This window comes from Chlorocebus sabaeus, chromosome 13, assembly GCF_047675955.1.
Source record: "Chlorocebus sabaeus isolate Y175 chromosome 13, mChlSab1.0.hap1, whole genome shotgun sequence".
NCBI lineage: Eukaryota > Metazoa > Chordata > Mammalia > Primates > Cercopithecidae > Chlorocebus > Chlorocebus sabaeus.
The window spans coordinates 45,817,432-45,841,452 of NC_132916.1; the positions used below are offsets into that span (position 1 = coordinate 45,817,432).

Consider the following 24,021-nt stretch of genomic DNA (forward strand, 5'->3'; position numbering starts at 1 on the left):
ATTGATTGGAAAAGAATGGGACCCTGCAACTTTGAATGGGGATATGTGGGAGGACCCTGATGAAGCTGAAGACTCTGAGTTTCTAAACTCTGATAAACCTTTTTTTGCCAGAATTAACGGCTTCCCCATTCCCAATAGTGGTAACATCTCCTCCCAGACCCATGCTGCCTGCCATCAGCCTTTCCACCTTTGTCTGAGGAGATAAACCCTGCGCTGCCTGAAGCAACAGTGATGGCCTCCCCTGAGGGAGTTGCCAGGCAAAATAATGTTGATTCTCATCAGAAGCTACCCTCAACACCTCTGTTTGCTTCTTCTTCTTCTTCTTCTTCTTCTTCTTTTTTCCCCTCTGTTTGCTTCTAAACCTATAACTATACCTGTAACTATACCTCTAGGGGCCTGGCAGAGGTGAGGTTGAGAATGTGACTCATGAGGGGGTGTGCTACACTCAAAAAGAACTGTTTGAGTTCCCTAATTTATATAAACAGTAATCTGGAGAACAGGCATGGGAATGGATATTAAGGATATGGGATAATGGTGGAAAGAACATAGAGGTGGATCGGGCTGAATTTATTGATTTGGGCCCACTAAGCAGGGACTCTGCATTTAATGTTGCAGCTCAGGGAGTTAAAAAAGCTTCTAATAGTTTATTTGCTTGGTTAGCTAAAATATAGGTTAAAAGATGGCCCACTGTGAGTGAGCTGGAAATGCCTGATCTCCATTGGTTTAATGTAGAGGAAAGGATCCAAAGACATAGGGAGATGGGGATGGTGTAGTAGATTGGTCACTTTAGACCTACTCATCCCAGCTGGAAAGGTCCAGAAGATATACCCTTGACCAATGCCTTCTGAAATAGATTTGTTAGGGCAACACCTGCATCTTTGAAGAACCCCGTAATTGCTCTTCTCTGTATGTCAGATCTAATGGTGGAAACTGCAGTCTCTCAACTACAAAATTTAAATATAAAGGGAATAACTGGATTCCAAGGTGACAGGGGCCAAGTGACGGCACTCAGTGATCAAAGGCAAGCTGGGCATAGCTCCTGTAATGGACAGCAGTGGCAAAGCAGCAATCAGAATAGTCTGACTTGTGGAGACCTCTGGCATTGGGTAATTAATCAGTGTTCCTAGAAATGAAATTGAGAGTTCCAACTCAACTCTCCTGAGTCTCCAGCTTACTACAAGAGAGCCAGTCTGAGTCCCAAAACTGAAGAACTTGGAGTCTGGTGTTCAAGGGCAGGAAGCATACAGCTGGGGAGAAAAATTTAGGCTGAGAAGCTAGGCCCATCTCGTCACTTCACATTTTTCTGCCTGCTTTGTATTGACTCATGGCTGATTAGATGGTGCCTACCTGATTAAGGGTGGGTCTGCTTTCCCCAGCCCACTGACTCAAATGTTAATCTCCTTTGGCAACACCCTCACAGACACACCCAGGATCAATATTGCATCCTTCAATCCAATCAAGTTGACATTCAGTATTAACCATCACAAGTCCACCCCTTGTCAACCAGAACCCATACACATCTCCTGAGATCATACATAATCTTCAAATAAAGACAATAATAAGGTCATATTTACACCTAACATAATACAACTATCCTTCATACAACTGGAAATGCACCAATCCCCAACCCAAATAATATTGCATAAAGTTAACAATATTTATATGCTGATACAAAGTCAATTAATCACATGTCACATGATAAAGGAGAAGAAAATAAAATGAAGATATTTTCTTAGTACAAATGTATACATACACAAACATGTTTTTGACAAAAGAAGGAGGACATACACATGACAATTACAGTCCTCATTTCAGCAGCTGGTCACGTGGTCGTAGCTGATATTGATTATTACCTTCTTCTATTACCCATTCTGTATTCCCTTTGCCTTCAGCAAGCACCACAACAGGCCTTATCTTTTTCCTGTTGGAGTGACCCAGACTTTCATTACTGAGCAGTCTGTCCATTTGTAGTCCTGCCTGCATGGGGCTGTTGTAGTTTCCCATTGACCTTAATCACAGGGCATGGTAATGCTAAGAGACGCCCTAAGAGATCTCTTGTATTCCATTCAGACTCTTCCAAACCTCCGTTATGGAGTAGTAGACTGATTTCATCTTGATAGTCTGGGTCAATCACCCCAGCCAACACCGTAACTCCCTTCTTAACCTGTTGACTTAAAGGTAGGAGGAGCCCGAAGTGTCCAGATGGCAATCTTAATTGTTTAGTTTAATGGAATTGTTGTTGTGTCTCCTGGTGGCCACATTCCTTCCTCTGGAATTAAGACCTTTAGGCCAGCAGAATTTAATGTCATGGGAACAAGAAGCAAAAATTTTGCTAGTGGATTACTAGGGGTGATGGTATATGGTTCCACTTCCACTTGCACCCCTTGATTCCTGGACCTGTGAATCCTGGCTTTTGGAGAAACAGTACCATATATTGGACACTGTTTCGGAGCATACATGTCCTTCTGGAAAACATTTCCCCAGACTTGCAAAGTATTGTCACCTAGTTGATATTGTAATTGTGATTTCAAAAATCCATTCCACTATTCTATCAATCCAGCCTCTTCGGGGTGATGGGAAACATGGTAAGACCAGTGAATTCCATGAGCATGAGCCCACTGCTGCACTTCTTTAGCTGTAAAGTGAGTGCCTTGGTCAGAGGCAATGCTGTGTGGAATACCATGATGGATATTCCACATGGATAAGGCATTCCATGAGTCCACAGATGGTAGCCTTGGAAGAAGCATTGCATGCAGGATAGGTAAACCCATATCCGGAGTAAGTGTCTATTCCAGTGAGAACAAACCTCTGCCCTCTCCATGATGGAAGAGGTCAAATATAATGAACCTGCCACCAGGTAGCTGGCTGATCACCCCAGGGAATAGTGCCATATCGAGGGCTCACTTTTGGTCTCTGCTGCTGGCTAATTGGGCACTCAGTCATGGTCATAGGCAGGTCAGCCCTGGTGAGTGGAAGTCCATGTTGCTCCATGTGTAACCTCCATCCCTGCCACAATGGCCACTTTGTTCATGGGTCCATTGGGTGATGACAGGGGTAGCTGAGGAAAGAGCCTGAGTGATGTCCACAAAACAGGTCAAATTTGGTTGGCTTAGGAAAAAACTGAGGTAAGTTTTTTTTTTTTTCTTAAGTTAAGGTTATAACATCCGTGTATTTTTCTTTATGTGCTTTTAAAGTCCTTGTGACAGTGAGTTACAGGGCTTTGACTCCCGGGTCTAAAAAAGACATTAAGTCTTGCTAAATCTTAAACACTGACAGCAATTAAAGCCTCATCTTCAGGCCCAGTAGAAGATGCCAATCAAAATAAACTGCATTCCTGAGACACATGGCCAGAAATTAAAGCTATTCAACTCATCAACCCAGGGAGTATGACAGAAGAGGTAGGCATGTGAGATTGTAAAGGCTGATTTTGAGAGAGAAAATAAGTTCAGTTTCTCTATAAACATAACCACTAATATAAAAGGCACACAGGTGCAAGACCAGCTTATGGGCCCTGTGTCAGATTAACAAGGTTCTTTTGAAGTATTAACCAACACCTCAATAAAGCCTACAAAGGTTATAAAAGGCTTATGGAAGTTATATCTTATGGTCAAGATTAAAACTTTATAGACTGTTTATATAAAATTTTGAAACACAAATTTAATTGGCTTCATGCTGTTTTTATTAGGGCTATTGTTTAGAAAATTAAGTCTCCTATCTCAGAAAATGAAGGCTTTTGCTTTTTTTGAAATCCTTGAGTGATCAAGTTGGTTAAATGGATGACTTATTTGACAGTGACCTGTGATCCTATGTCGTGATAGCAAGTGTTTTAAGCCTTTGATATTTGACAAACTTTCCAAAATCAAATTATAAATTATGTCCTTTTTTGACCTAATTAATCCTTTAAGATATTAGGTTCCCTAAAGTCCAAAAATAGCATATTTCGTTTATTTGTTATACAAATTATACAGGAAGCATTGTCAAATATGAAATGCTGTTTGGCTTTCTTTGGGCTGTATTTGTATAAATATGTTACTGATATGTGTTCCAAAATTATGGGAAACTCCTATAATTCTGATATGACTTGGTGTACGTTATCAGTAAGAATTATAATTGTTATATTAAATTATTGTGTGCCACAGAGGTAACACATTTCCTTGTTAATAGTGTCTTTGACTGTGGCTGCCCTAAAACTTTTTGTCGTCCACAGATAATTGTTGTCTTGTTTCGGTCCTCTTTAGAAGGTGGTTTTATAATCAGCTATAAAACTAACAGGTGCTCTTGAATGTAGGTTTCTGATAAGATTGGAGATTGTGACATCAGAACAGAGGAAAAATTTTCAGGATTCATGGATAGATGAAATGTTCATGAATATCAAGCAGAATAGGAATTAAGTGTGTGGACTGAAGTAATAGACTAAAGTAATATTTTTGACTTTTGTTTAAAACATTGCTTATTTTTTTTTTTGTTTTTCAGAGTCAAGGAAACCTTTCTTTTGAGCTATGTAAAGCTTTTAACAATTAAATAAAGTATACTTCTGTGAACAAAATTTGGAGCATATTTATTTCTCTCTACCTGATTTCTCTAGAATTTAGAAACTATTTGTGATTATTTTTAATTTATGGTAATATAGTTATGTTCATAAATGTAATGAGTCTGTTTTCATTTGTAACAAGACATAATTGGAGAAAGTGCTTATTTTTCCAAGGCTTTGACTGAAATAATGTGTTTTCCTTTAAGACATCAAACTTGACTTATACAGCCAATAAAAACCCCGTGGGAAAACTGGCCACATACCTTGTCTACACAGTTCCTGTACAGGGTTCCTGACCTGTGATAAGTAAAGAATGCCACTTTCTGACAAGTTCAGGAGCCCCAAGTTATCTTGGGACCTCAAGAGGAGAGGAATTCACCCAACCCATAGGTATTTGATCGTACAAATCCGTGGCTGGGCTTGGTTTTAAGAAAGTCTTATCTGAGATTCCTTCTGTGGAACAAAGTTCCATAAAAACCAATTTTAAAAGCTTATGTGAAAAGTAATTATTCTTGCTGCACTTTATACAAATCATCTGGCCAAGTATAATAAAGCAAATTGGGCCTAACATGATTTGTCTTTAGTAAAAATGGGAAACTGGAGGGAGAAAAATTTTGTTTCAAAACCTGAAGTACACCTGTTGTTAGATTCTAGTCTTGCCTAATGTTTTTTCAAATTTTATTATTTTCTACAGTTTGGACTGAATTCTAATTTTTCCTGGCTACATAACTCCAGAATAATATTTTCATTTTTTTTCTTCTTTCTTTTCCTTTTTCCTCCATTTTTCCTAATTTGAAATCACTGAAAAGTAAACTGTGCTTTATTAAAGTCCTGAAAACTGAAGCTAGACAACTTAAACTTCAGAAGAAAATAACAGCAACCTAATGACATACATAAGCCACTTTCATAACTGCCTGCTAATGTATGGACTTTAGAGTAATGTGGTCTATATCAGTTTTCAATTTTCCAGGATTGTTATTTTGTTTGTTGTTGTTTTTCTCCCTTCCTTCCCCTATTTTGTCTTCATAGGATATGAGACTTCACAAGCTGCTAAAATGACCTTTCCTAATAACTCAGGACCTACCTGTTTAGGAATAGACCATTCTAGCAATGAGAGATCAGACAGAAGCTGAGACCAGAAATTCATTTTCTTCTAAAATGCTTTCTCCAAAAAATTTTAAAAACAAAAGTGGGAAATTATGAAAGGAAAATAAATATTGTGGCCCCCAAATCACTAAGCTAAAGGGAAAAGTCAAACTGGGAACTGCTTAGGGTCAAGGAAACTTTTCTTTTGAGCTATTAACAGCTTTAACATTGAAGTAAAGTACACTCCTGTGAACCAAATTTTGTTCAAATAAAGAGACTTGTATGCAAATAACTATATTGCCATAAGTTAAGAATACTCACAAATAGTTTCCAAATTCTGAAGAAATCAGGTAGAGAGAAACAAATATGCTCCAAATTTTGTTTACAGGAGTATATTTTACTTAATCGTCAAAATCAGTCAGTAGCTCAAAAGAAAAATTTCCTTGCCTGAAACAGGGCCAATAGCTTTTGACTGTTGACTTATTCTATTCAAAGTTGTCCCTCCATTCACTGAGATAAATGCATATCTAATTGTCTCCTTTGGAAAAGCTAATCAGAAACTCAAAAGAATGCAACCATTTGCCTCTCATCTACTTGTGACATGGAAGCCCCCCTGCTTCTAGTTGTCTGAACTTTCCATATGAAACAAATGAACATCTTATATATATTGATTTATGTCTCATGTCTTCCTATAAAGTATGAAACCAAGCTGTGCCCCAACCACTTTGGACACATGTCATCAGGACCTTCTGAGGCTGTGTCATGCGTGCATGTCCTCAACCTTAGCAAAATAAACCTCCAGGATTAATGGACCTCTCTCAGTTATTAGGGCTTCAAAAAACCTATATGATATAGAAGTTTATTTTTTGACAGGAGAAATAAGAAAAAGGATAATCAATATCTAGATGAAAATGCATAGGTGATACATGAAAATATAGGCTAATGAGGGAATCAGGAATAGGAAGAGAGTGCAAGCATGGTGGGTGAGAAGGATGGGTGCATGAAATATGGGTTCGTATAAGTAGTACAGAATTATTTATATCCAGCTACCTTCTTCTTGGGGGACAATTTCTGACGAACAGTTATTACTTTGAATCAATCTATCCTTGATAGAATTTACAAGGTTTTTCTTTCTTTTTGAATTCTCAGCATGTAAAAATGGTATTAAAGTCTTCTATTTTGTCAGGTACAAAAGGTTGCTTGAATTTTCCATTGCAGACTAGAAATCATAAACCTTAGAAGCCTGGGCTCACATGTTAGGATTCTTCCTTCCTGGGGATCCCTTTATATTTAATTTGCTTCATTAGTTGTTGCTGCAGTGAGAATTGGTGAGCAATAATATTGACCTTATAGGATTTTTGTCAAGACAGGAGCACCTTACATAACAGCAGGCACGTAGAAAATAGTCACCAAAGGGCAGCTGGGAGAAGTTATTACTTGTAAGGTGACCAATAACAGGATATAAGAGAACACTATGAAATGACTCAACACACCTTGACTTCACTTCTTTACTACAGAAAAAAAAAAAAAAAAGAAAAAAAGAACACAGGAAGAACAAGTACTTCCTTGCTAGGAAGTAAATTATAATGGTCACAAACACTATGTCTACTATGCTCTGCTCTGTGAAGAATAATTTTTTTTTCTTCTTTTCAAAAACATCTCTTAAATGCTAACAGTGTTCTTCTCTTCTTATGCACACATATCAATGGGAAATTCATACTTAGAAAAACTGGCTTCTTTGTGATACGAAGAGTCAAACTTTTGACTCTAGTATATGAGTCATTGGAGGATGACCTTAAATTTAATGAAGGCAGAGATAGGAAGAAATTAAGAAATTTATTAACTACAAAAATGACCTACTTTCTGGTTTTACATGCCTTGGTATAATATATTAACTTATTTTCTAGAATGCATTGCTTATTGAACTTAATTGTTAAAAACTGTATCACTACTGGTAAAGTGATACTGTTAAAAATAGTATCACTACTATTAGGACATTGATTCCTATGTAATCTATACTCCTATTTGCAACATCACTGTAAAACGTTGGATAATCACTTACTACCTCTGACCATTAGTTTCTTGTCTGAAACTTAGAAATAATAATACTTATCTAACAGTGTTATTGGGGATACTAAATTAAATAAAAATTGTAAAAATATTGAGCATTGTTTTGCATGTCCATAAGCGTTTGAAAATGAGAGGATGGCCTAAAGTTCTGTTAACTTTCCCGGATTCTAATTCAGCAGATTGTCAAGAATACAATTCAATGGAACATTTAATATTTTGTCTCAATGATGGTAAAGTCAAACAATTATATTTCTTTAATAAACTTCTATAAGATATGTTTATTTATTGCTTTGGGAGATATAATCCTGCTTTTAATTTTGAAGTCTTGAAAAAACTAAAATAAACAAAGGATTTTGAAGAGAAATCATGATTAAGGAGATAATAACATGAAAAAGAAAATAAGATATTTTATTTATGAAGTAAATTTAAGAGTAAATGCAGATCATTTTAAACCCTGACCTACAGAAGTATAACAAGTATTTGTAGGGAAGAAATAATTTGACAGTGTATAAAGCAGTAAGACGAGTTTCTTTTCTGTCACATAAATGCCAAAAGTCTTCCAAAAGTCTTCTGATGATGAGAATCACAGCATAAAGCTGGGTGGAAACCAAGGACATACTCTACCCCAGGAATAGTAGACTTTATCTTCCGATATCTCTCCTGTCCCTGACTGTTGCAATGAGGTATTGCGTACTAGCTAGCTATATAGAGGAGGTTAGGAGGTTGGGGCAAAGAATTTATTTAAAAAGATGCTCTATTGAAAATCTTGGGTCATTACCCCAATAGGTAAAAAGTGCATTAAACTCATCTAAGCTGGCATCAATATAGTTTGAAAAAATGTAGATTACCAGGCTGATTCGGTTCACTAGGAAGCATTGAGTAAACATCTGTGTGTGGCACTATAAAAAGAAAACTAAACAGAAATGTCCTGCTTCAAGGGTATAATTATAGGCGATTTTTATAAAGGCATCGATACATCCAGGAAGTCCACAAAAGCCTGCTGGTTCCAGTTTTCCTAAAGTATGAGAGGATTCAGGAAATAAGCTACTATACCCTATAAAGTTAGAAGGACCTTAAGACATACAATGAGACTGCCAGTTGAGGATTCTGGTTCAGATCAAAAAAGATCTGGCAGAAACTGACTGCTAGAAAAGGGACTGTTGAGGCTCTTTTTCGAATTCATGTTTGAGAGGGCAAATGACAAGCACCCCCTTTGGCTCAAAGGGGAGAGGCAGAGTCCAGGATGTTTAACATTCATTAGGCACTAGATACTGAACAGATCATGTAAGAGATGCATATTTATTCATGTGAACGAAGTAGGTAATGTCTTAAACATGCTACATAATTTGAAACATGTTGAAGACAGTTTTTGAAAGAATGTTTGATGTAATAAATGCTAACAAAAAGGAGTATCTTCAAATGGGGGAGGAGTGGAGGAAGAAGACATATCTTCCTTTGTGTTCTTATGTTTCTCTAGGATCACAGAGGAGTTATGTTTTAAAGATATGCAACATAAATTTTTTTCTGTGACTTCTTAAACTGAAACAGGAAAATGACCTTCAAAGAATTTCAAAGCAGATAATGAGGTATTAAGATACAATGAGTTTCTATTGCTGTTTGTTTCCAAGTATGTAATGCAAAGTGCATCAGCACCATGGAAGAGGTCCTTCTTAAGAAATCTGCTAGCACATTTGTTTTTCAAATAGGTAAATTGTCTGACTGTTCTTAGATACATTTATTCAATAATGGAAGTAGAAAATCTTGAATCATTTCTTTTTATACAGGCATATTTCTCAGCAGTTTGAAAGGACTGTTTTATCCTTGCAAATATGACCTTAGTTTTCCAAATAACCATAAAATTATTTTTTCTTTGCTGTCACTCATAATTACTTGCAGAATCAAATAATTGTTCAGTTTGTTATTGCTTCTTAAAACTACAAAATAAAAGTATCCAGATCATTTTAGTTCAGAGATGTTACAACTCTAATAGCTTTGATTATTCTCTCCTAAAAGTCAGTCAATTGAAAATTATGGAGCTCAAGTCAGTAAAAGTTTTTCCATGAGTAGTGAATTTTGCTTCAGGAGATGAAACGCCAGTACTTCTGTAAAGAAAAGTAATATGAATCAATACCTGTGGTGCAGGTGTGCTTGGCAGGCAGTGATATATAACTCCACATGGTGTCCAAGTTCTAGAACCCCTTATGAGAAGAGTGGCTGATGATACAGAACAAACCTCATGTAGAGATTGCTACTTAGTAACATGCTGAGCCATTATCTTGGCTGAGGATTTCTATGAACCAGAGTGACCCAGGAGTTGACCCAGTTCAGTGTGTGTGGAGTCCTAGATGATAACTGTTTGACCTGGTCAGCTGTTCAGGCTCCACCCCAAGACCTGCTGAATCAGAAGCTGAATCAGCAATTGATGTTGTAACAAGCCTTCTAGGTGATTCTGTTGCAACTAAAGTTTGAGAACCACTGCCCTAGACAGAGGCACAGAGAAGGAGCATTTAATTCATCCTTGGACAGTCAGGGAGGCTTCAAAAAAGAGTCATTAATTTTGATAGAAATTTGTGAGGGATGAGAGGAAGATCAGAATGACTGTAATACAAAGAGCAAGCATTTAAGAAAAAATAGAGAATTTGTCCTACAAAAGATGTAGTTATGAAAATGGAATATTAAGTGTGTAGGCAAAATAGTGGGAAAGATGAAAAATTGTTGCAGACTTTGTGTGCCATGAGAAGTATCGGCATCTTTGAAGAGCCACTTAAAGTAAGTGGAGTAGATGGTTGAAAGAGATCACAGAGGAAGGAGGTTGTAAAAGCCAACGTAGAATTACAAAAGAGAGAATGGATTCAACAGTTTCTTATGAGGTATATAATTAGCAGTGTTTGGTTTTTGATGGAAAGAGGCAGAAAGGGAATAACAGGATGAAACCAGTTTTCCTAGATGGACGAGAAGAGGAAGATATTGTCACCAAATGAGATATGAAATCAAGAGGAGAATATGTGTGCAGTGCATGCACATGCACTCATTTAGACATACTGAGTTTGCAAATGCTATAGGACCTCTTAAGGTTGATGTTCATTAGGAGACTAAATTTTATGTCTTAAGTCCTAAAGAGAGTGTAGGTTGTAGGTTATACAAGTCATGAGAAAGGGCAGGATTCCTTAGGACTGCAATATGAAGCTATAGAAATTTTGTTTTCCTTAACTACTTTTAGCTCATGGATCCTCTTCCTTATCTGAAGGAACTATTGAACCTCCTCCCAGAGAAAGGCACTCACAGGTAAAACTCTGCCTCCAATCTCTGTGTTTATGGACCTCTGAGTGAAGCTCATCCTCTCATGTCCAAGGACCCAGATGAAGAATACTTGATGTGTAGTTCCAGTTGCCATGTGGTTTCAGAAGCCTTAGAAATCATGATTAAAATAGTACTAGATCAAGGTTGTGTAAGATAATGCTCAATACAAGTTAGATAACAATAGCAAAATAAGTGTTAAGTATTTCAATTTTCCAAAAATGAACCTGAACCTTCTCATTTCCCTCTTTCTTTAATCTCTCCACACTACATGCCATATTCCAGCTAGGAGAAATAAAAAACAAACAAACAAGAAACAAAATAAAGCAAAACATATTCATAATCCCTCCGTCCATAAAATCCAAATCTCTTTGCTCTATATCCTTAAGCTGACTTTGTTTCTTACGTATTAGATTTGGGGATAGTATTGTCTAGTATAGTTTTTCCTGCAGTATATAGAGGAAAGGTCATGGGCAAATTCATGCTATTTGAAACCATGATTTTGAATCTAGGCTGTGTAATTTGTGAATTATATTACCTAAACTTTAGTATCCTGGTTTCTGAAACTCAGTTTTTTCATCTACAAAAAGGGTTAATGACTCCTATTTGGGAGACTAGCAAATTGAGATTAATAAATGTAGATTTTGCGGGAACATTAAGTAGAGCGCACTGTAGACAGCACGTCTTCTCCTAAATCTTAATCAAGGCCAAGATCTGAGAGAAGTGCTCATGAGAATTGATAAAACATTATTAGGTTGCTGAACCATTCCAGGACATGTAAAAAAATGAAGAAAGAAAATATCTACCAGCTCTCTTCTCAGGGAACATGTTTGTCTTTGGTTGGAAGGAAATACTTTGATAAGCCGCTTGGAGTGTGAGGTGAGACGCCTCCTTCCCCTGAGGAGTATTTTGAATAAAAACAGATGGTCATTAAACTGCCTCCCTCAGAGGGTGGGTCCAACTTAAAAGAGGAGCTTTAATTTGTAAAGTAGGTTTTGCAGAGCAGAGCTGAGGCCTCATCACTGGCTTTAACCTACCCTACCCTGCCCCCATGAGACTAACAGCTTCTTCTCTAAATAAATGTTAAATAAAAAATTTTAAACCTATTGAATTAATATTATGCAAATTGGCTGACCACCCTGCATTTCTGAGTGCTTGTTCCCATAGTCTTAATGTGGCTAAAATATTGGGGTGAAGTTAGTTGTGGGAGTTCAGTTGAAACAGAGAGCATAGATTTCATGTATATGGCCACGTAGGTTTCTCCCCAGATGGTGCAATTGATTTGCCGTGCTTTGTTGAAGCAATATTCTAGGGCTTGCTTTGATTTTATTGTGAATCTTGAAAGCATTGACATGATGTTCCTAGAAAACGTTAGGGACCTTAAGAACTATTAAGAAGTGAGGGTGACAAGACGGGTGGGTTTGATTGTGCTAAAGTAGTCCTATCTGTGATTGGTTCTAATTTTTATAATTCTGAATAGAATGTTTTTGTGAGAAAAAAAGGTATAGGGTTTAAAATGTTTGAAAATCCACTTGAAAAATTTGTGAGGTTTACACTCCTGTGGAACAAACAAAAACCGTAACATAATTTTCACAATTTACATCATTGATTTCACATATTCATATTTGTTTTAGCTCATTTTTGAAAGTTTAATTGCCCCTTCAGCTCTCTCCCTCCACTGGCCTTACCTATGATAGTTTCCTCTTCAACAAGTAAACAACAAAACCCTGCCTCTTTTTTACAGATTGTGTGGCAAATGCATGAAATTACAGAGTGTAGTGTTGGCTTTCATTTTTTTGAACTCTTTTATGAGTTGTTGGTTAGCTTTTCTCTGTAGTTAATTCTTCCCCTTAAAGTTAGAGTGAACGTCAATATTTTACCAGTTACTTTCATGTCTCATCTGTCTTCCTGCTCTTCTGACTAAATCCCACTTTGTGTCTGACTAAGCCACATGGCTGTGATGGAGGGGAAAGGACTAGTCTTCTCCACGTAAAGGATGAGACCCAGAGTGAAATGTGCAAATGATAGAGTGGAACTTCCATTTCTAGGAGGACCAATGGGTGTAAAAAAAGGAGATATTCCTTGATTCTTTTTTTTCTTTCAAATGAAGATAGATATGTTTAACTTGTGGAAGAGAACATGAATAGGTTTCAAAACAAGAGATTTGTTATGTTTATTATAGATTCACTACAAAAGGTGACAAACTACCAACTGTAAAATGGGGCTTAAATCTTTGGTGATCAGAACATCATCTCAGGAAAAGTATGCTGTGGAATGTATGCTATTAAACCCTCTCACAAATCACTGTGAAGATGAGAACTTGAAGGAATATAAGACACATTGTAGTATATTGCTTCTAAATTTACTACACTCTTATCCTTCAAAGTTCCTTGAATGAACTTTAGAACTGTTTTTGAATTAGTGCCTGTGACAAGAGGTACCATGGGCCAATGTATTTTCCTTTTAATTAGGGAACACACATAATTTAGAGAAATAAAGGTGAATCTTAGAAACTCTGTTTGATGGTTTTTAGTTACAAACTTCTTTTTTATTAAAATTAGCTTGTAATAAAAAGAGAAGCTACTTGATAGTATAAATTAGTTGCCTTAAATTGATCTCCTTTTATTTTTTTCATCAAGTTATAGAAGGAACTCAGTAAAAAAGCAGGAACTTTCTTGAATTTCCAAGGGTAGATACATTTGGAGGCATTATTGCAAAGGATCATGGGGAAGAGAGAAGGCCTATGGTAGTGCAGAGAGGAACTGTGACATGGGAAAACATAAAAGACAAAGAAGAAGTGGAAAAGTCCCACTGTTTTTAGCCAGTTCCAGCAAGAACTAACGAAATTTTCTCTGAAATAAACTACTCCATCCCCCTGTACCCAGACACACAATCCAATGGTTTCCATTAAAACTGGAAGTTTCAGAACCATAGCTAATCTGTAATGTAAGCACATGGAATCAGAAAGGCTAATGGATTCCATAGTCATCAACCACCCTCCTGCTTTGGATCACAGACTAGGGAGGCATGGTTTGAACATGCGAAATAAATGTAGAGATTACATAATGCAGCTTTAAATTGTAGTTCATTTTAAACAGACCACTATTAGGAAAATGTGTGTGTGTGTGTGTGTTTGTGTGTGTGTGTGTGTTTCTAGGGGAATGTGGTTTGAAGAAGTATGATTTATGTGATCTGGGAAAATCCTTACAAATGAATTCCATCCCACCCTCTCAAGAAAATACTATGATTGTAGCAGCTACCTGATTAAGCTGTATTCTATTACTAGTCTATGATCAGTATCACTCTGCTGCTTGTCTTATATGCCGGCACAGTAAATAATAACAAGAAGCCGTTAAAATAAGTATTTATAGTTAAGTCTCGATCGGTCACACAAGAGGGTTTTTGGTTGTATTGAATGGAAATAATTGTTTCTCTAACACACTTTCAAGAGAATTAATAAGACCCACTTAACCAAATGTCATATCTTATGTTCTGCGAGGAAATATCTTACCTCAAAGTATAGCCTAGAGTGTCAAGAAGGAGTGCTAGAAGAACCTGGTTCTCATTTCTTAAATTTTCTCTTATGATACTTATCAGTGCTATGAGTATTCAGAGGAATGTCTTAGTGAAAAGGGTTGACAGCGCTCCCAAGAAATCAGTGAAATAATGAGACAAAAGCATGAGTCAAATAGAGTTGGAGGCCACTGATGAATAAGTTTCAGAATACAGAAGGCTTCAAGTAGTAGAAAAAGTTTCTATTTATCTTTTTAAAGCTACTGTATATACAAATTAAAACTAAACTAGTCCTCTCATCCTTGGTTTCAATGACCATAATAAAGCAAAAGGGCATATACCAGATTTGCCTTGGTTGCTACAACCAATTTGTTGTTTCAGAAGATTTAGAATCTTCTGAAATACAATATTCCTAATTTTTCCAAAGATTTTCATATTATGCATTAGTCTCCAGGAAATTTATCATATTGTATCAATTTCATAAAATATACTTCTTTCATAATCACTAATTTCCACAGTGATATATGGAAAGATATAAGAAAATACTATAAGAAAATACGCTATTTTCTGGGCAGGCGCTGTGGCTCATGCCTGTAATCCCAGCACTTTGGGAGGCTGAGGCGAGTGGATCACCTGAGGTCAGGAGTTCAAGACCAGCCTGGCCAATATGGTGAAACCCCATTTCCACTAAAAATACAAAAATTAGCCAGGCGTGGTGGCATACACCTGTAGATCCAGCTACTCAGGAGGCTGAGGCAGGAGAATTGCTTGAACTCAGGAGGTGGAGGTTGCTAGTGAGCCGAGATTGTGCCATTGCACTGTAGCCTGGGCAACAGAGTGAGATGTCGTCTCCAAAAAAAAAAAAAAAAAGCTATTTTTCAATATAAAAACAATGATCAATTTTCTATATATGCACCTATAAACCTATAGATGCATATGAATATTCAGTTCATAGTCTTTAGTTCAAGAGCAGACAATCTGCTGTCCATATCTGTGGGTTCTGCACCCATGCATTCAAACAATTGTAGGCTGAAAATGTTTGGGAAAAAAAATGAATGGTCACATAGACTTTCATGTCATTATTTTCTAAATAATATAGTATGACAACTATTTACATAGTGCTTATATTGTATTAGGCACTTTAAGTAATCTAGAGATGATTTAAAGTATATAGAAGGTTTGTGTAGGTTATATGTATATAGCACAACATTTTATATCAGGGACTTGATCATTCATGGATTTTGGTATTGGCAGGGGTCTCCTGGAACCAATTCCCCAAAGATATGAAAGACGACTATACTATATTTTAGAAAGTTTCTTGTAGTCCTCTCATTTTGAATTCAAGATATATTTTTAATGGGTAAAATTTTATAGCCCATTTGACTCTCAATATTACTTAGTACATAAAATCTTTTTAAATCCAAAGTGCCCATGAAAAGGAATATTTATAATACTTTTTTTTTTTTTTACGGTGAAAAGACATATATATATATTTAGAATTAGCAAGCTAGACTTAGTTTACATTATCCCAATTTTGCTGGTAACATCCAAAGCATTGATACCAGGAGCCAGTCGAACATATGCCTTCTTCTCTCCATCAGGCCAAATTAGGGTGTCGACCTTGGCCACATCAACATCATAGAGCTTCTTCACTATCTGTTTGATCTGGTGCTTGTTGGTTTTAACATCCACAGTGAATAGAAATGTTGTCGTCTTCTATCTTCTTCATGGCAGACTCAGTGGTCAGCAGAAACTTGATGATAGCATAGTGGTCAAGCTTGTTTCTCCTGGGGGCGCTCTTCCGAGGATATCTGGGCTGCCTCAAGAGTCATAGTGTCTTGGGTTGCTGCAAGGTGGGTGACATGTGGATCTTCTTTTGTGAGTGTGTGTGTGGTTGTGGACACCTTTCAACACTGCCTTCTTGACCTTTAAAGCCTTCGCTTTGGCTTCGGCTTTAGGAGGGCAGGAACTTCCATCTTCGCTTTGGGCGCCTTCTTGTGAAAAGGGTCCAATGCTTTAAAAAAAAAAAATCTACAACTGCTTTTAAAAAATGCATTCCTAGTTTCAACTCAAGATATAGGAACATGTCTTTTTTGTTCTCTTACTCCTGGTCATATCAACAGTTCAAGGGGTTGGGTGGGGTGGGAGTGGGACCAACATTGAAGATGAAGAAATTCCCACCTGTGTCTGTCTGTCATCTCTACTTGTATAACAAAAAGTAAATTGCTAGATAAGTGGGTACTTAGGTATTCTAATTTGGAATGGACTGGCATTTGGAAGTAAACTGTATCACAGTATAGAAAGTTTTAAATTTGTAGCTCTCAGTCTTATTCATCCTTCTGTCTAGTTAATTCATTTTTAAAAACCTATATTGTCTGTGCTTAGATTGTGAGTCTTTCAAAGAAATGCTAATTGCTTAACGTCTGAAGAAACTTCATCTTCAGAGTAATTTCAATTTTCTTTTGACTATTAAGTTTCTGGTAGCAGGAAGGCTTTATTTGGCAAACCCTTGTATTTTAAAAGTTTAAAATGAGAGAAACAGAAGGCCACCAAAGAACCATTCTGAAATAGAAATAAGTTCTAATTCAAAAATTATTCGTTCTAGCCCCCAGGATGAAGACAAATTGCAATTAGACCTTGTAATGGAATAATTGCAAACATATTTTCTCCAAATACCTAGGAGAATAAATGATTTTTCCAACAAAATATTTTATCAATAAGCAGAAGCTTTCAAATACATATGTGACATGTACCTTTATCAAATGATTGCTTAATAGAGTTTTACAGATCAGCTGAAAGTTTTTTAATCAATTTATTTTTTGATTTTCAAATAATTTTTTTTCTTTAATTTTGCCAGGGAAATTGTTTAAATGAGCCAGTATTCCACAAACCATAGTGAAACAAAAGAAGTTGACATTTTAAATAAGGCAACAGGCTTTCATACTCCTGAAACTTCTTACACTATGGATTAATTTTGCTTTCTTGAAATTCTAGCTATCTTGGTTTTCACAACACAACATTTTTCTTGGTTCTCCTGCTTCCTCTGTGGTCATCTTTTTTTGTTTGTTTGATCTCTTTTGTCCTCATCCTCTTCCTAATTTTTAAATGTAAGTCTTCCTTTCAGGGTTGGGTCTTTGTTTCCCATCTTTCCCACTTTGCTGCCATGTGCCCAGGCTCAGTCTCTCTTCTAAAACATGGTCCTTTGTATTTCTTCCTAATGTGTTGAAAATCAAACTCATCACACCTTTTTCCACGAGTTTCCAGGCTCTGTTTGTAACAGAACCATTTCCTCAGTCATACTGTCTCTTTAAGGATCTGAGATGTCTCTTACTTTTCTTCTAGTTCCTAGGTCAATCACCCCATCACTGTAGCCATCTTTCTCTCTTCTATTTCTTCTTCCTTACCCTTGTTTCAGGCAGTCACTTTTCCCTTGCATAATATAATGAAATGTAATTGATGTCCCTACCTCTTGTCTCTGTCATGATGAATTCCATGGTAATACTTACAAATCAATCTTCCCGAAGTATAGTATTAGCTATGTCAATTCTCTACCAAAAATCCTTACGAGTTTGCCATTTTCTGCTATATAAAGTACAATATTCTCATCCTGGCACACAAGTCCATCCAAATACGGGCCTACCATGTTCTCATCCTCTCACAGTAATGTGTATCTCAGCCAAACTGCTGGTGTTGGTATTCCTAGGACTAACTTCGTGATTTCCTAACTTTTTGCCTTCATCAATGCTTTTCCTTTAATGAGGACTTTCCTACCCTATCATCTGCCTCAAGTTGTTAACATAGCCCTTAATTTTCAAATGCTACCCTACACAGGAAGCCTTCCTTCAACTTCTAGCCAGGCACAATTCCTTTTGTTTCTTTTATCTTCATCTTCCCATAGCATTGTGCTTGTATGTTTCTAGTGGTACCAACCTTGTTCCACTTTAGCTATTTAAGGATGTGTTTATTGCAATTGAACACATTTTTAATTACTCATATATAAAATAAAATGAAAGGCACCTATTACAGTGTAAAGTCTCTGGGGAAGGACTGGCTTATTCATATTTGTCCTTGATGTAGCACACCGCAGGGGCCTAGGCAGTAATAGATGCTTTAATTGCTATTGGTTTTGCTGAATTGTGAAGACAGCAATAATATTTAGTACATGTACATTTAGACGTAAGTTTGCTCTGCAGTTATTTGAGGCATCTTAGAAAACAATCTAAGATTTAAGTCTTAAGGAATATCGTTTTTCAGATTTTAGAAGTCAGGATGGTTCTTTGGAGTTTTCATTTTTTCTTTTAATGAAATGAAAATAAAGCTGATTTAGCGGAGCCGGCGTCTCCACCATGTTAGGTCTGAGGCGGCTGCCACGGGCGCGATGAATACTGCGGATCCCGCGACAGCCCGCGTGGGGTCCGCCACTCTGCTGGCGCCGGGAGCTGCGGTGACACCATGAGCCGGGGCACCCGTTCCCTCCACAGCAAGATCAGCCGCATCTCCAAGGCAGAGATCTGCTACGAGGGCACCTCTGCACCACCCACGCCTAGAACCCCACCGTAGCCCTCGCCAAAATTCCATTTTCTGTTACAGAAGATACATCGTCCAATACCACCTCGAGATGAAGTATTGGAATATATTGTGTTCTATGGGAGTGACATTAAAGACCTCACTGTTTGTGAGCCACCAAAACCACAGTGTTCTGTGCCTGAAGACCCAGCTATCCTTCAGTCCTCACTAGGCTCATCAGCTTCTTCATTCCAGTGAGTGGGTTCTCACGGGCCTTTCGCCAGGATGCCCATATACAGTCAGTTCAGTCCAAGCTCCTTAGTTGGGTAGGAGTTTCCTGCTGTTGGTGTTGCTGGAAGCTCTTTGGCATCGTTTGGAACAGAAACATCACACAGTGGTATCTTACCCCAAAGTAGTGTGTTGGCTCTGCCTTAACACAGGATACAAGATCTCTAAAAGCACAGTTGTCTCAAGTTCCCTCAAGCCCTCAGTTAGACATTTTGAGGAAAGCTCAACCGTGGAACAAGCACTGAAGACTGTCTCCGACCATTTACCTGCTCCAGCACCTGTTGGGAGAAGGAGCCCTGTATCAACTAGGCCTTTGCCATCTACCAACCAAAAAGCAATAGAGAATCAAGAGCACTGGTGAGCTGAAGTACACAATGTTCCAAGACCAGAAAACGAGCAACTCAGAAATGATAGCAAGAGACAAGTAGCTCCAGGTGCTCCTTCAGCTCCAAGGAGAGGGCGTGGGGTTCAGCGAAGTGCCAGGGGAAGATTTGGTATTCTACGAGATGGACCAATGAAATTTGAGAAAGGTTTTGACTTTGAAAGTGCAAATGCACAATTCAACAAGGGAGAGATTGACAGAGATTTTCATAATAAACTTAAAAGAAGATAAACATGAGAAACAGGAGGAACCTGTAAATGGTGAGGATAAAGGTGACCCAGGAGCTGATACCCAAAACAGTAAAGGAAATGCTGATGAAGAAGATCCGCTTGGACCTAATTGGTAGTAGGAAAAAACTAAATCCTTCTTTGATAATATTTCTTGTGATGACAATAGGGAACGGAGATCGACGTGGGCTGAAGAAAAAAGATTAAATGCTAAAACATTTGGAATCCCACTTTATCCAAACCGTGGCCATGGGAGATGCAGAGGCAGAGGAATCCTCGGTTTCTGTGGTGGCAGAGGGCATGGTGGTGGCAGATGTGACACTTTCACCATCCCTGGAAGATTTCACAGTGGATTTGGAGGAGGTCATGGGGGCAGGGAGTGTTCGGATTTCGAATATAGGAAAGACAACAAAGTTGCTGGGTAGTCTATAAACAAGTCTCTGAAAATAGGTGAATTTTTAGCTCTTCATGGTCCTGAAAATTGATTTCAGTCTTTGTGAAGAATGAAGTGAATTCTCTGTACGTTTGTCATCAGCACTGGGTTTTTTTGTGTGTTTGTTTTTCTGCTTAATTTCAAAGATAAAATGCGATTACTTTTTGGGGTGGGGAGGAGAAAGGCTAATCTTAAAAAATGAACATAAAATATATTTGGAATAGCACAAGGTTAAGTAATTTCTTATGTACAGTTAAACAGTACTTCAGTGGGACTTATAAGTATTTTTTCCTCACTAAAAGTGTATTTTTTTAATTACTAAATCATATTTGGCAATTGCAAGTTGCCTGCAAATAGGGCTGTGATATGTGTTTTGGGCCACAGAAGGTTGTGTGTGTGCGTGTGTGTATCTTTCTCCTTTCTTTTGGGGAATCCTGTAATATGAGGTAGCTTATTTCATCAATTATTTAGAATGCTGGATGGTAGAGAATTTTCAGTCAACTAGGTACACACAGTAAATACCGTTTCTTAGGCAAAGGTAACATTTTATATACTTGTAAAATTCCATTATATTCCATTGCCAAAGAAACATTAAGAACTTTGTATAGCCACATAAAAAGCAACCAAATTTTTAAAGAATAATCATTTTCAAGTCAGAAAAATAGCTGATTTTAATATTTATGCTCAGGGCAATATCTGTCTTGGTATTCAGAAAGTTATGAAAATACAAATGGATTTTTTGTGTCTTCCTTCCTATTTTTCTTACATCAGATCACTTTGCCTCATCTTCTCTGTAAACTGGGGAATAATATTATCTACTTCATATGGTGGTTGTGAGATTTCCTTGAATTAATGTATGTGAAGCCATGAGCACAATGCCTAGCATAAGATCATTAACAGTCATCAGCAAGGAAGAAACCCGAGAACAATTGGATTGAACGTGTCTGCAGTCACGCGCAGGTTTTTCTTGAATCCTTATCTTCATCTAAGTCCTTGTATCCTGCATATGTGAGCTATAGTAGCTAAAGTAAACTGTGGTTATTTCCCTCTTTCAGCTAACTTCAATCACTGCTTCTGAGTGAACATTGCAGGTTGTGTTTGGTGAGGGATTCGAGGCCTTTATGCTTCATGGTGGAGTGAATCAAATTCTACATCAATTGCTTAATTAAGATTTTGAAAAAATAGATAAATTTCACTTGAGAAAAGGACTAAATCTGATTTGTCCATCCATGTACCTCAGCCCATGGCACACTGCCTGGTGTATTGCAGGCACTCAAAAATTTTTTGTTGAATGAAGAAGTCAGTTAATGGAGTTAAACGACTAAGACATGACTTGTTTTTCTTACCTTTAGAAGATATCCTAGAAATGAACTCCCTTTTTTGAGAGCAATTAGCATATAGTTGATTTTATTAAAATGACCCCTTATTTTATAGTAATTGATTTCTTTGCAATAGAATCAGTGTAAGTAATTGGGAATAAATTCTCGTTAATATATGACATTGTTAGAAACATTCAGTCTCGCTTGCATGAAAATCATCTAACAGGATTAAATGACATTTTGCAGGTGCTTACTGTGTGCCAGACACAGTTCTAAATGTTTCAAAAAATAAAATGTGCATTTCATAAGTGTGGTATAGAATCCTGGGTTGAATCCTGAAATGGGAAAAGTATTAATGAAAAACAGGCAAAATCTGTATAAAATCTAGAGTTTGGTTAATTGCAGTGTATCACTGTTGGTTTCTTAGTTTTGTCAAATGTGCCAATGTAATGTAAAAGAGTAATGTTTGGGGAAACAGGTGAGAGGTATATGAAAACTTTCTGTATTATCTTTGCAACTTTTCTGTATACCTAAATTTATTACAAAATAAAAAGTTTATTAAAAGATATGTATTCATTTGTTTAATCCTTAAAACAAGCCTATGATACAAGTATCATTGTTGGCTCCTTTTACAAGAAAAAATTCAAAGTATAGATAGGTTAAGTTATTCCTCGGGTCAGCAGCTGCTATCAGTGCCAAGATACTGGCATTTTATTCTAAGTTGCAGTGGTCCCCAACATTTTTGTCACCGAGGACTGGTTTCATGGAAGATAATTTTTCCATGGCGGGGGGAAAGGGGGATGCAGGGATGGTTTTAGGATGAAACTGTTCCACCTCAGATCGTCAGACATTAGTTAGATTCTGATAAGGAATGTGTAACTAGATCCCTCCCATGTGCAGTTCACAATAGGGTTTGCGCTCCTAAGAGAATCTAATGCCGCCACTTATCAGACAGGAGGCAGAAAGCTTAGGTGGTAATGCTCACTCAGCTGGCACTCACCTACGGCTGTGTGGCCCAGTTCCTAGCAGGCCACAGACAGGTGTTGATCTGTGGCCTGGGAGTTGGGGACCCCTGCTAGGTTGTACAGTTTTTAAACAATATGCATTCCTTTATCTCCTGACTCAAGTAATCAAGAAGTCAGTCATGAAGCAGATGTAATCACAGCTCAGTCAATAATTCTATCTTCTGAGACTCTAGTCATACGGCCAATGATTGACCATTTTTGTTGGAACACTATTCCCTATGAAACTTAGGCTAGATGCTGTTGATTTTTGATTTCAGAATACCACACAATCAACCACTACCATGACCACAAATTCTAAGTTGAGTGCATTTTAATTGATTCTCATGATCCTATCTTAAATTCCTTAACCCAAGACTGAAATGTTGAATTCTGTAGTCATTTGGGGGATATTGTGAAAGCCGCTGTCCTGTCTCCCTGTACTGGTACCCACACTACCCTCTGTGTGGGTCATATCTGTGCAAATGTCATGCTTTCATGCTTTCCCTGTCAAGCTGTTTATAAAAAATACATAGTTTCTGAAGAAAAATTGAAGAAAGATGCAGAGAAGAAAAACACACTGAAGCAAAAACTCTCCAGAAAAAGGTAAATAAAAAAATTCCTCATAAACTTTAAAGACTCGAACCAGAACTTTAAGCTTAGAGGTAGCTAATATGTTCCAAATAATCTTATTGTACATAGCAGTCAAAAACCTCTTTATTCTTTAATGGGTATTTCTAGCTGCTTTCTTACACCCTTAAAAAGTTTATGTCTTGCCTGCACAGCTGCAACTATGACCACAGGCCACTTCTTTTTCTCATTATATTGCCCACCTATTTGTAACAATATCCTTTATTGTTTCCTTAACCACAAACAGCACTGTGGGAGAAAGAAACTATTGCTCTCTTATTTATTTCAATATGACAGACGAAAATGTGTGGGGGAGGAGCACGAACAGGAAGAGAAAGGTTTTTTTTCCTTCACTCTTTGATGCTACTATTTCAAAGCACATTTACACTTTTTTCTTGGTTTTGTTTGGTTTTAATTTGACCAATGAACATTTACAAGATTTGCAATGTATAGCGAAAAATGAAATTATTTATGTTTTTAAAAAATCTATGTGCAAGTTCAAATTTTAATTTATCTAGGAAGACTGTATTACTTCTCCATAGATTTAGATTATTGATTAAAATATTTAATGCATTTCTGTTAGACTCATTTTTCTTCTGAAAACACTTCTTGCTTTCACCTAAAGTGTGGTGAAAATAAATGCTTATTGTAAGTTTTAGGAAATTTCATTTATCCCTAAGAAATATATTTCTTGTTATGCCCTTGATTTATTACTGTTTTGAACAAATTGCTTAATAA

The 24,021-nt window shown here is 37.2% G+C and overlaps 2 pseudogenes; one reads left to right on the forward strand and one right to left on the reverse strand.

Annotated features, from left to right (window-relative positions):
- LOC103241011 (ADP/ATP translocase 2-like) overlaps positions 1-18,140 on the reverse strand; it is a 35,016-nt pseudogene extending 16,876 nt beyond the window's left edge.
- Positions 18,141-18,949: 809 nt separating this feature from the next.
- Positions 18,950-20,695, forward strand: LOC103240461 (protein LSM14 homolog A pseudogene; annotated as a pseudogene).
- The last annotated feature ends 3,326 nt before the right edge of the window (positions 20,696-24,021 follow it).